Source organism: Daktulosphaira vitifoliae, unplaced genomic scaffold (genome assembly GCF_025091365.1).
Source record: "Daktulosphaira vitifoliae isolate Bord-2020 unplaced genomic scaffold, ASM2509136v1 Scaffold_1, whole genome shotgun sequence".
Classification (NCBI taxonomy): domain Eukaryota; kingdom Metazoa; phylum Arthropoda; class Insecta; order Hemiptera; family Phylloxeridae; genus Daktulosphaira; species Daktulosphaira vitifoliae.
In genome coordinates this window covers 19,727,233-19,739,477 of record NW_026099572.1, presented here as the reverse complement: position 1 = coordinate 19,739,477, position 12,245 = coordinate 19,727,233, and the positions used below count along the sequence as shown (strand labels likewise).

Below are 12,245 nucleotides of genomic sequence, written 5' to 3'. Positions count from 1 at the left end.
ATATTAATAAATATAAGTATTAAAAACAATTTTTTAAAAAAATAAAAAATAAAACTTCTCTTTGGGGAATGATTATTTTTTTTATATATTAATTATAAAATAAATTTAAAAATCACTATTTTATACAGATAATTTATTTTAATATAATTCATATTATAAAGTGAATTTAATTTATATTAAACGAAAGTTGTCTAAATGTAACTATTTTACTTATATATTAATATGTATTTATTTCTTATTTAACAGTATAATTTGTTAAAAATGAATTAACCTCTATAGCTAACTGAAAGATATAAAATATATATTTTTTATTACTCTTATTTTCATTAGTTATTGTTGAATAGCACATAGCGATAATATAATTTGTAACTTTGGCAATTATTTATACTCGAGTATCTAAAAAAAAATATTTATATACAAGATAAGCTTTAGAGAATTATTTCTAAGTGTTGTTTAAACAACTAATAAAAATAATAGTACAAGTAACACGAGTCACGTTCAATTGTTTTTCATCCACCACGTGAAGGACTTTTATGAACTTTCCCGAGAAAGTATAAAAAATACTTATTTTTACTTAAAAAATATATGTCTTTTTAGAATTATTTATATAATTAATTAGTTAATTTAATTGAAAGTATTTTAAACAACACTTGGTAAAATATTATGCATTTATAGACTGAGTATTTTTAAAATGAATAAAAATAGTTTGATAAATACATGTATTGTATAAGTTACGATATTCATAAATTATTAATTTTGTTATAATTTATAACAAAATAAAAGATAATTAAAAATTTTTAGTTAAATTAACTACATATAAAAATTAATGTAAAAAGCTTTTTTTGAACTACCAACGAAAAATAGCGACAATTTGACTGATCTCATAAAATATAATTATTATAATTGGTGATTCTATAGAAGTTTCTTTTTATTAATACACATATATCATTGTATTTACCAATATAAATTTTAAAGTAACATGCTTTAAAATGAATGAATTAAAATAGCATCAAACTTACTAAAATTATTAAAAAATAACTATAAATAACAAACAAAATATTTTATTTTCTAAAGTTTTATAAGACTATTTAGATTTGAAATGTTTTTCTTTTATAAGGGTATTTTTAACATTTTAATATTTATAAAAATTTCTCTTAATCTTAATGAAGATTTTAATCTAATTTCCAGAGATCATTAAAATATGAATGTTACAAATAGTTGAATTTTAGATACAAATGAAAGTATCCAACAACTATTATAATAACCAAAAAAGTTAATATTATAAGCAATGTGAATTGAGCAATTTTATAGAGCCCCTAACATATCAGTGTTTATATGACACTTATAGACATCAAGGACGCGCATTTACAACTGGTATATTAACCGAAGTACAGAGTTGTGCAAGTCCCCATGGCACCTCGTACCATCTGTCGTTCCATCTCTTTTAGTCGTCAAATTAATGTCAAGTCTTTGAAAGTGACGACCACTCTACTAATGCCAAATGGAATTCCTAGCAACAGTGGAACTATGTTTTTTATAATAATAATATGTATAATAACTGAGTTGAAAACAACAACCCTTGGGACGACAATGTTTGTAAAATAACATTTTTTAAAAATATTGCTTGAAGAATACCGATTTCATTTGTGTGTGAATACGTAACTATACATATAAAATTATGTATAACATTATATACATAGCTCTGTATTCACTGGCGTACGAAACCCCCCCAAAATTTATAAGCTAAGCGATAATTTTGGACGATAAATAATAAGTAATAACAATAAAAAAGATCATATCATACTATAAATATTTCCACAATAAAGTAATCGAAAACAGGAATTTTTGTAAGCGAATAATATGGGCAGTGTCACATCTAATTTTCTTTTAATTTAAACCCCCACCCCCGCAATTTAATTTCTGTGTACGCTACTGTTTGTATTCAACTAAAACATAATAAACAACTTACCAAAGTAAGTATCAACTTTATTGTAAGAAATTAATTTTTATTTAAATAAATCAATTTAAACATGTATATTAAAATAACAAAAATCATTATTTAACGGGAAGGTAGTACTTTTTATAAACCTCATTGAATATCAACTAAAAATCAAATTTAAAAGATTACTGATTTTTATAATAATGTATTGTTCCCACATATTTTAAGTCATTAGTACTGATTACTATCACAGGTTAAGTTATTCCCAAAAAATTCTTAAAAAAGTATAAACGCGTCGAACACATTGAATGTATAAATATCAATGAAACAAGAATTATATTGCTAAAATAGTAAAATAATGCTGTAAAAGTGAAGGTAAAGAAAAAGTTAGATTAATATTTTGGTAATTAAAAGCTTTTAACCAATTTTTTCCATGAATAACAACAACAAAACTGATGATAAAATGAACAACGACAATGATAAATATAGCAAAAAGAAAAAAAAAGGTAAGATAAAGTAGAAGAAAAATAATAATAAAAATGATAAGAACAAGTCGAAAATAAGCCAAGCCGTCAGTATAGCTCGAAATTCGGATTAGTGTCTGTCGCTCCGTACATAAATTTTATAACAAATTATTTATTTATAAAAGTGTATTTAACAGTTGTGGCTCGTGGCTTGAATGACGGGACGATAACACCTCTTACTAAAACTAATTTAAAGAAGAAAATTAATTATATATTCTTAATTCTACATTTTTATTAAGAATGAACATTTTTAAATTGTAAAATAGTTATAAATACATTTGTCTTGTGCGAACATTAGAGTTGTTTCCCTTAGTATACGCGAGTACATACACGAGTAGTGTTTGGACAACCGGCAGCGTCTTCCATTCGGTATAATAGTAGTATATTACTATTTTGGGTAATTTATTTTTAGAATTAACTGATTATCGTTATCAGTTGTTAAACTTGTATAATCGCTATTATTATTATTTTCAAGCTATTTTCTACTGCAACCTTTAAACTAATAATATGTGTTTTATGTTAATATATTTAATTTGGCAATTTTTTATATCTAAGACTGGCGATATTATATTAGATATAATACCGCTAGTCTTAGACTTTAAATTTTAAAGACGCATCCCCACCACCATCAACCAAGAGCCGCCAATGGTATTTAATACTCTAATATCGTTTTACTATAAATTAATATATTATATTTCTATTAAACATAGTTATTAAGCTTTTTTAATTGTGTAGTTTTTTCTTTATTACTATTTTTAAACAACTATAATGTTCATTGATCATTTTTTTTTTGTAATGTATAAAATTAGTGGGGTAATTTTGAAAATTAATTGTCAAATAGTCACTAGTTGTGAACTTAATTGAGTTCCTGGTACTGAACTTTTTATTTTTGTTTTAACTTCTGTATAAACAGCATGGTTAAAACATCATCAGTCGATACGACTTATGATGTTTTACATTAAATTGTTGATTGCTAGGTTGCTGAAACATGTTTTCATAATTTAATGTAGCATATATCTAATATTGAATTAGTTTAAAGTAAACTTCATTGGCGTGCTCATGATTTTTCATAAAAAGGCAATACAGATGAAAAATATTTATTGAGCCTTCAAATTACATCATAACAAGTAATCATTTTCTACAATCATCTTCACATCCCCAACTGGAATTTTTTTCATTTTATAATTATGATTATTCTGTAACAAATAAGGCTTATCTAAATAAATTACTTACGAAAATTATTAAATCAACTTCTGAGTTCATGTGGTAAATAGAAAATATTTTTGTCAAAACAACCAATTAAATAAATTATGTACTATTTATTGGAGATAAGAGTATTTAAAGTCTTAATACTTAACGTTTACACTAAACAAAGTTTATTAAAAGCAACGACAACTTATCACGTGAATATATGTACCAATATAAAAGAAAATTGTGAGAAAATGAAATAAAAGTATTTTTCCATTCTAATGGTTGCAATAATCCAATTTAAGTGTTTCTTACTTTTATTAGGATCTTATTGGTGATGTGTATTGATTTTTATTTATTAAAGCGTCTTTTAATATTTAAAAGGAAGTATAGTATAAATATTTTATAGTGAATATTTAACGCAATATAACATCACTATTTTTTTTTTGTGTTATTATACAATGAAATATAAAAGAGATAAATTCATTTTTTTTAAATAAATTAATATATTTAAATTAATGTTAATCATTGAAAGACACTTAGATAGAAGTTTATTGAGTGATGAAAAAAGTTAAATGTGTAAACAAAATTATAAATTTGAAAAATGTTAATTTTAATATTATTTCTTGAGTTATCATTATTTCATTGATTAATTTTATATTGTTTTGTCTCGGAGCATTATCGGTTTTTTTCTGTGTAATAACTTTTTTTGTTATAAGTTTTAAAAACATTGTAGCTTCGATGTGTAGATGAGAAGCTATTGGTATGACTCTGGCGCGTTTTTTTTGTCAGAATACATGATTAATTTATACCTACTGGAATGATTTTCCTCAACATTACGTTAATAGATAACAAAACGTATTTAATTGGTACTATTAGTGCAATAATTTTTAAAAAGTCTTTTCAATCTCCACAATAAAAGGAAATTTCCCGAAAAATGAAACTTATTATAAAACAGACAGTGATCAAATTAAATTTTTTACTTTATATTGAAATAACTTTTTGATAACTGGACGGATTGTTACCAAATTTGTATTTACAATACCTTGCTAAAGGCGTTCATTTTTCATAAGACAAATCATTACTAAGGTACATAAGAAATTCAATGATCATATTTTTTTTTTCAAGTTTTTTATTTAATTCCGAAAAACTTGGCTTTTTAAAATCTATATTAAAAAAAAAGAACTGTTCAAAATCTCAATTTCTAAAATTTATTGAACTTTAATGCTCAATTCAAATACATTAAAACTAATTCCCACAATTTTCGGTAATGTTGGCCGATTTTGTAGTTTTTTGCATAGTAACAGAATCCTTGTATAAATTAAAGCTTTAGAAAAAACCCTAAAAAAAAAACCTGAAATTTACACTATTATAATTAATAAAATTGTTTTTCCATAACAATTAAAATTAACAACTAAAGTTATTTGATATTAAAGCCAAAAGCTGCAACATTTCTGTATAAAATTGGTTACTATTTTTTTTACTCAAAACTGCTATAATTTGTTGAAAAATGAATGAATAGCAACAACAATTTTTTTTAGATACATTTGGTATATTTCTTTTGAAAATGTGACTCTACCTGTTTACAGGGAAGGGGATCAAAATGACAATTTTTCCATAAATAGTTAACTTTTTCAAATTAACTCTTGAATATATTCCAAAAATACTGACATTATTATATATACATATTTTAAATTAAAGCGTATATATTATAATTTATTTTGAAAAAAAAATTAACCTCTGGACTTGTATTTGTGGTGAAAACAGATATCAAAATTAATTTCAATTTTACACTGAAAATGTAATTGCATATTTGAAATCAGTGCGAAAAATTGATTAAGAAAAATATATTTTTTACTTTGATAGTAAAATTCCCAATAATAAAATTCAAAATTTCCAGTAACCAAAGTATTTATTTTTAATAAAGAAAAATTGTTTTCTGAAAATTTTGGCATCAAATCTATCAATTGTTAAACACGTTAGCCATAGAAGTAACGAAGTATACAACTACTTTATAATTTTTTATAATTTATTCAAAAAAATTAAAGTTTTAAATTATTAAATTATATAAATTAATCAATTTCATACTAAATTTAATTACTATATTAGGCATTTATTTATTATACTTATAAATCAAAGAACTTCTTATCAGGAATAATGAAAGAAATATGATTTGATGTTGCTTCTGAAATAAAATTTCTTTTCATCTATTTCTTTAGAATTAAACATTAATACTTCCATTCGATGTACATCTGTACAAAATTTGCATGGAAGCATCTCTTATAATAGAGGTTTTTATCACTAGGTAACATGCAATGATTTTTATTTATTTTTCAAATACATCTATAAAACTTTTATAAAGCTTTATATACCTAATAATTTTTAAACTACCTTAAACAGTCTTTTTTTGAAGAAAGAAATTCCTCTTCAATTACGTTATAATTAAAATTTTTATTAATTTTTTATAAACCTACTTAAAATAAAAATAGTCATTAAAGAAACTCATTATATGGTATACAGTAATACGTTTTACATTTATTGGTATCTTTATCGGTATGCTTCTAACGTAATAAAGAGTATTTATAAAAATAAAATATTGAGTGAAAGTAAGTATAAATGAAAACATTCAGTAAAAAATTGATTATTATATATTCATGATAATTATAATACAAATATTATATATTACGATCTGTATTATAATAACAGAGTAATAATTGAATATAAACAAATATTTAGGTAGTATTTTTTATTTATTTATCAATCGATTATTATAAATAGTAAATACCAATAAAACTTATTTAATCAATATTATTTTCACTCTGGAGGATGCAAATAATAGAATGAAAAATTATGATAGATTTAGACTATAAAATGATATCAGGAGAGAGGATGAGTATTTATGAAGAAATAATAATTGATTAACATAGTTTTAAATTTAGACAATAGAGAACAGTTTAAAAGATAATAAAAAAGATGCCTAAATGTTATTTATCGTGAAAAATAAAATAAGGAGTAGAATTGTTCGATAAAGAATAAGTATGGGCTAGTAGTAGATTTGTCCAAATCTAAGACGACAAAATTTAAATTAAAAATTTCTATTATTTTTTGTAGTAATGGAACCAATGACAAAGGGGTATAACACAATATATATATCTGTACTCCTTGGCGTAGTTTGAAGGTATAGCAAAATATTTATTTTGTCAAGCAATTAGAATTTTTGAAAAAAGGTGGAAAGAGCCATTAAATGGAATACAATTAATTGGAATAGAATTAATATCTCTTTGTATGATTATCATAGTAAATTTAGATTTTTGAAAGGGTATTATAAACTATATTCCAGATAAAATCAAATAAAAAATNTAAACTATATTCCAGATAAAATCAAATAAAAAATTTTTTTCTATTACTTAGACACAGATTATGAAAATATATAGAATCACTTATAAACGGTGTAGAATTTAGTATAAGTTTTATACGGTTTAATATTAAGAAAACATTCTTACAAACTCATGAGATGCATTGTATTATAAAGTTCTTTTCTTTTAGGAGATAATAATCCTTCTTTTGAACCCGCCATTCATCCTCTTCTGAAAATGTTTTTGTTTAAAAAATGTAAAATCAAACACAAATCTTTCCATTGATTGAAGTATAAATAACAATAATGTAAGTCATATGCATAACAACAATTATTTTTGAAATGAAAATATTGAGTTACCTTAAGTTTTTTTAAAAAACACTGTTAAAATTATTGATTTTCTAATTAATAATAATATGAACATAATAATTTTATTTCCAATTATGATCTCTTGTGTGTATTTTATGTACTATGAATGTCATTTAAAGTTGACAACATTGTTGTAGTAAATTTTCATAGTCATATTTTTCAATAAAAAAAGTAATTATTTTAAGAATCAATTATATACGTAGTATATCTTGTGTACCATTTTTTTTATCAGATACTGGTTAGCGAAACTAAATCTAAAATTATTCTTTTGATTTTATTATAGTATAGTAATTAATGATAAATCATTATACAGAAAACGTTAAGTGCATTAGAATTATACCAGTGGTATTGAAAAGTCCATTAAAAGGATTTCTATGTACTCTTATAGGCAATGTACTTTGGACCTTGCAAAATCTGACGTAAAACCTTTTTGGAATGAAATAACTTTCAATTGCCTATTACGAACAAAATTTACATATAAATTATTATTTGCCTGTATGTTTTCGAAATACTGTAAGCGTTTTAGATTGTATAAGCGAACACTTTTTGATAAAAACTTTACACAGAAATTTCGATGAAATCAATAGTACATAAAGTTACTTTATTTTTTACATTTTTCAGTTCATTAGAAAAAAATCTGATTCAAAAAATTTTAAGCAGTAATTCTATTTAAGAAGGGTAGAATCTTTAAACATTATAGTTGAGATGAATAGTTCTAAAAAATTAAAGATTCAATCACATGTGTATCGTAATAAGCTTTGACTGAAGTAACATAATAACATATGAACATTTTGAAACATTATAATTATGGTTACATAAAAATATTTTTAGACTGAGTGAATTACATTTAGCACTCCCAAAATTGTTTTACTATTTAATATGACGTGTATATCAAGTTATGTTCTCATTTATTTATTTTTATAGTAAATTATGTAAAAGTTTAAATATACTATTATTTCTTAGATAGCTCAATAATTAATTTTTTCATATTTTTTCATTATATAAAATAAACAAATACGGAGTGAGCGTAAACAATTTTTCTTATTTTTCTATAAAATTATAAATATTGCAATCTAAAATATTTTTTAAAACACATTTGATTTTTGTACGTTTAATGGTTACGGTTTTTTGATAATATAATTAAGATTGTCTATCCCTTATCAAATATTTCCCTATATTTTGTCAATAAACTTTTATTCTTCCCACCATTTTCAATTTAATGTATTTTACCCTTATTGTTAGTGCAGTTTCGCATTCAGGATTTTCTGCATGGGATACTATATATTATCTAAGAAGTATTTTAATATTCGACCGCTCAACAAATAATATCACAGTATTTCTTTTTCCAAACAATGCTAACTTGACACCCTCGTAGTTACCACACTCCAACCAAATTGTTACACGTGACAACAGCTGTGCTCGCGAATGAAGAAATATGTTACCTCCCTTCTTGGACTGCACGTCATTAATCGCTTGGTCCACTGCATCCGTAATACTCTCTTCTACCTCTATGGATGTGAAGTGGTAATGGTGGAAACCTACACGTGTGTTCTGCCGCTAGTATCTTCAATCTGACCAAAAGGTCAATTCTCCGTCATAAACTTTATCACTTCTTTACATTTAAAAAGGTGTTACGTGTTTTACAATAGTATTATTAAAAGTCTGGCTTTTCACTCAAGTGTCTATGACTATAAACTCATCCAAAAAATCTTAAAATAATGAGACATTGACGCATACATTTCTAACTAAGTTTTTTGACAAGGGAAGTTATTATAGGGCAATAAGCAAAAAGGGTCATAANGACGCATACATTTCTAACTAAGTTTTTTGACAAGGGAAGTTATTATAGGGCAATAAGCAAGAAGGGTCATAAGCCATTTATAAATTAAATTTAACCCCAGAGACATCAAAAGTTTGACGTCTTTTGTCGGTTATACAATATTAAAATTAAATAGAAATAAAGAGGGGAATAGAGCATATGAAATAAAATAAAAAAGTAAGTTCTTTTTTAAACATTACACAATAAAAGTATTGAAAAAATGTATAATTAAAAATAATATAAGCTAGCTAATAATTAGAAATATATTTATCTTTAACACATCTTTAAGTTATTTATTTTCTTTGTCTTGCTCACATTTTTACGGTATTTATCTTTCATAATTATAAATATGTAAATTAACTAAAAGTTCATCCATGTTATAAAAGCTTTTTCTTTATTTCATACATTTTATTATCAACTGAAATAATACTTCATTTCAGTTCATAATTATTTTTTAATAATATAATAAAAATTAATAGGTTGTGGCTAATTATTTAATATTTAAAATATTAATTTAAAACTAAAAAATATTTAACTCAAAAATCCACAAAAAATATGAATTAATCCAGTATATTTATTTCGGAAACAATGTTACCATCATCAACATTAAACACAAACTGACATACTTACATACTTTTAATAATGTTTATGTTTAAATAAAACTTACATGGGGTTAAAATCAAAACAATATTAATCCACATTTACTAAAAGTTAAGTTTACACTCAAACATTATGAAAAAGTCAAAAAGCGTATACAAGTTTACTAACTAACACTTCACCGAACGCTGCCTAGAATAATAAATATGTATAGTATTAAATTTTCTGCGTATACATGTAAGTGGTTTAAGGGGTTTTAATATTTGTTTTGTTCATTTCGTGAGAGGCTTAAATACATTTGTGGTTTATATAGCATACCAACAATAAATAAGAATTTTAATTTTTGTTTTATTTATCGAACCAATGAAATATAATTTAAATTTAAATACACAAATGTGCAAATAATGATCAAAATAAAAAGAAAATAATTTAACCGTTTCTTTTTTAATTTTTTACTCATGTTATATAAAACATATTATTTTGAATTATTATTTTAAACTATAGACTGGAGATAAAATACGAGTATGTCTACATTAATCATTAGACACTCTTTCCATGATAAATGGATCACTAAGCATATAAATTAAAATTATATGAAATTTCATAGTTTTGTTTGAAGTTATGACCAAAATTACAGAGTGGCCCACCACTCACTGACAACTTAAATAACTTTTGATCCAGTTAATATTTTTAGTTGATTTTTTTTTTAAATAATAGTTATACGTTAGGTCTATAGCTATATCTCAATAATTAATTTTTTTACATTTTATTAAAAATATTAATTATTTTTAAATTTTAAATAAAATGTAAAAAAAAAATCTAAGATAGCTATTTTGTAGAGTAGAATTTAAGAAAAATTTTAGTAAAAAAATATCTTATTAATATTCAGTAGTAAATATTCTGTAGCGTTTTGAAGTTTGTAAAAATTTGAATTTTCATGTACTATTTTACGGTTATAAACATTGAAATACGTATTGAGAAAAGGACAGAAGAAAACGCTATCTTTTCATGATTACTGTGTATACATATGATGATAGTGTGTATACATTACAAACTTGGCATAAATACCATGATAAGAAATTAGATAAGGCAATTATTACTTATCACTCTCATTCAAAAGTATATTGAAAAGATAGCGTTTTCTTCTGTCCTTTTCTCAATACGTATTTCAATGTTTAATACCGTAAAATAGTACATGAAAATTCAAATTTTCACAAACTTCAAAACGCTACAGAATATTTACTACTGAATATTAATAAGATATTTTTTTACTAAAATTTTTCTTAAATTCTACTCTACAAAATAGCTATCTTAGATTTTTTTTTTACATTTTATTTAAAATTTAAAAATAATTAATATTTTTAATAAAATGTAAAAAAATTAATTATTGAGATATAGCTATAGACCTAACGTATAACTATTATTTAAAAAAAAAATCAACTAAAAATATTAACTGGATCAAAAGTTATTTAAGTTGTCAGTGAGTGGTGGGCCACCCTATATATACATTTTTACATAACGCAAATATTTTGTATTTACTAAAAAAAATTGTTTTTTAAAACAATTTTAATGAAACATTATCTAATTTATAATTATTTCCAAGAAGGTTTTATTGATCTTTCTTTAAGTTCTAGTTTGTTGTCGAAAATGTAAAGTGACTAGACATAAGTTTTCGTGAAAATAATTTTTAAATTAATTTGGAAGAAATGTTTTATTAACATTGAACGGAAACTGAAGTGTAATTTTTTTTATAATTTAAAATTGGATATATTTATTATAAAGTTACAATATCTTGGTTTTCAACTTTACATTCATTTCTGAACAGCAAAAACCCAGCACAGGGGGTCGCGACACAGTGGTGACGTGGTATAGATGGATCAAGTATAATGATATCTGACAGTGATTAAAATCACTATCAAAGAAAAACGCTTCGATGCAAATCTTTAGATAGTGTTTAATTTTAAAAAATTGGTGGACTATTCCAAAAGCTACATGATCTGTTAGTTCATTATTAATATCCTAATTAAGATAAAGTATGTAGAATGAAACCATACACTTTTCAATATGTCATAGCATTATAAAGTTAAAAATGTAAAAAATAAAATCGAGAATTTTCACACAATAATAGCATTCGGTAGCCATTTTCACCGTGAAGATAAAATAAAGTCCGAAATTTTTTTTTTGCATAATAAAGTATATTACATTAGCTTTAATTTAAGATATATATAAAAGTGTCAGACTTTCCAAAACACTTTCAAAATTTAAGTTGAAAAAGTAAATTTTTTGTGAAAAAGTTGTCATTTTAATTCCCCCCCTGTGAGCAGGTAAAAAGTCAGATTTATAAAAAAAATATACCAAATGATAGGTAAAGACATCATGCATCTACAAAAAAAAGAATTATATTGATCCATACATCTTTCGAGAAGTTATAGCATTATAAAGTTAAAAATATAA

General features: G+C 23.5%; 1 protein-coding gene across 2 annotated transcripts in view; it reads left to right on the top strand.

The window, feature by feature from the left end:
* Positions 1-12,245, top strand: part of LOC126896550 (uncharacterized) — a 47,482-nt gene that overhangs the window by 18,419 nt on the left and 16,818 nt on the right. The gene's annotated exons all lie outside the window — the stretch shown is intronic.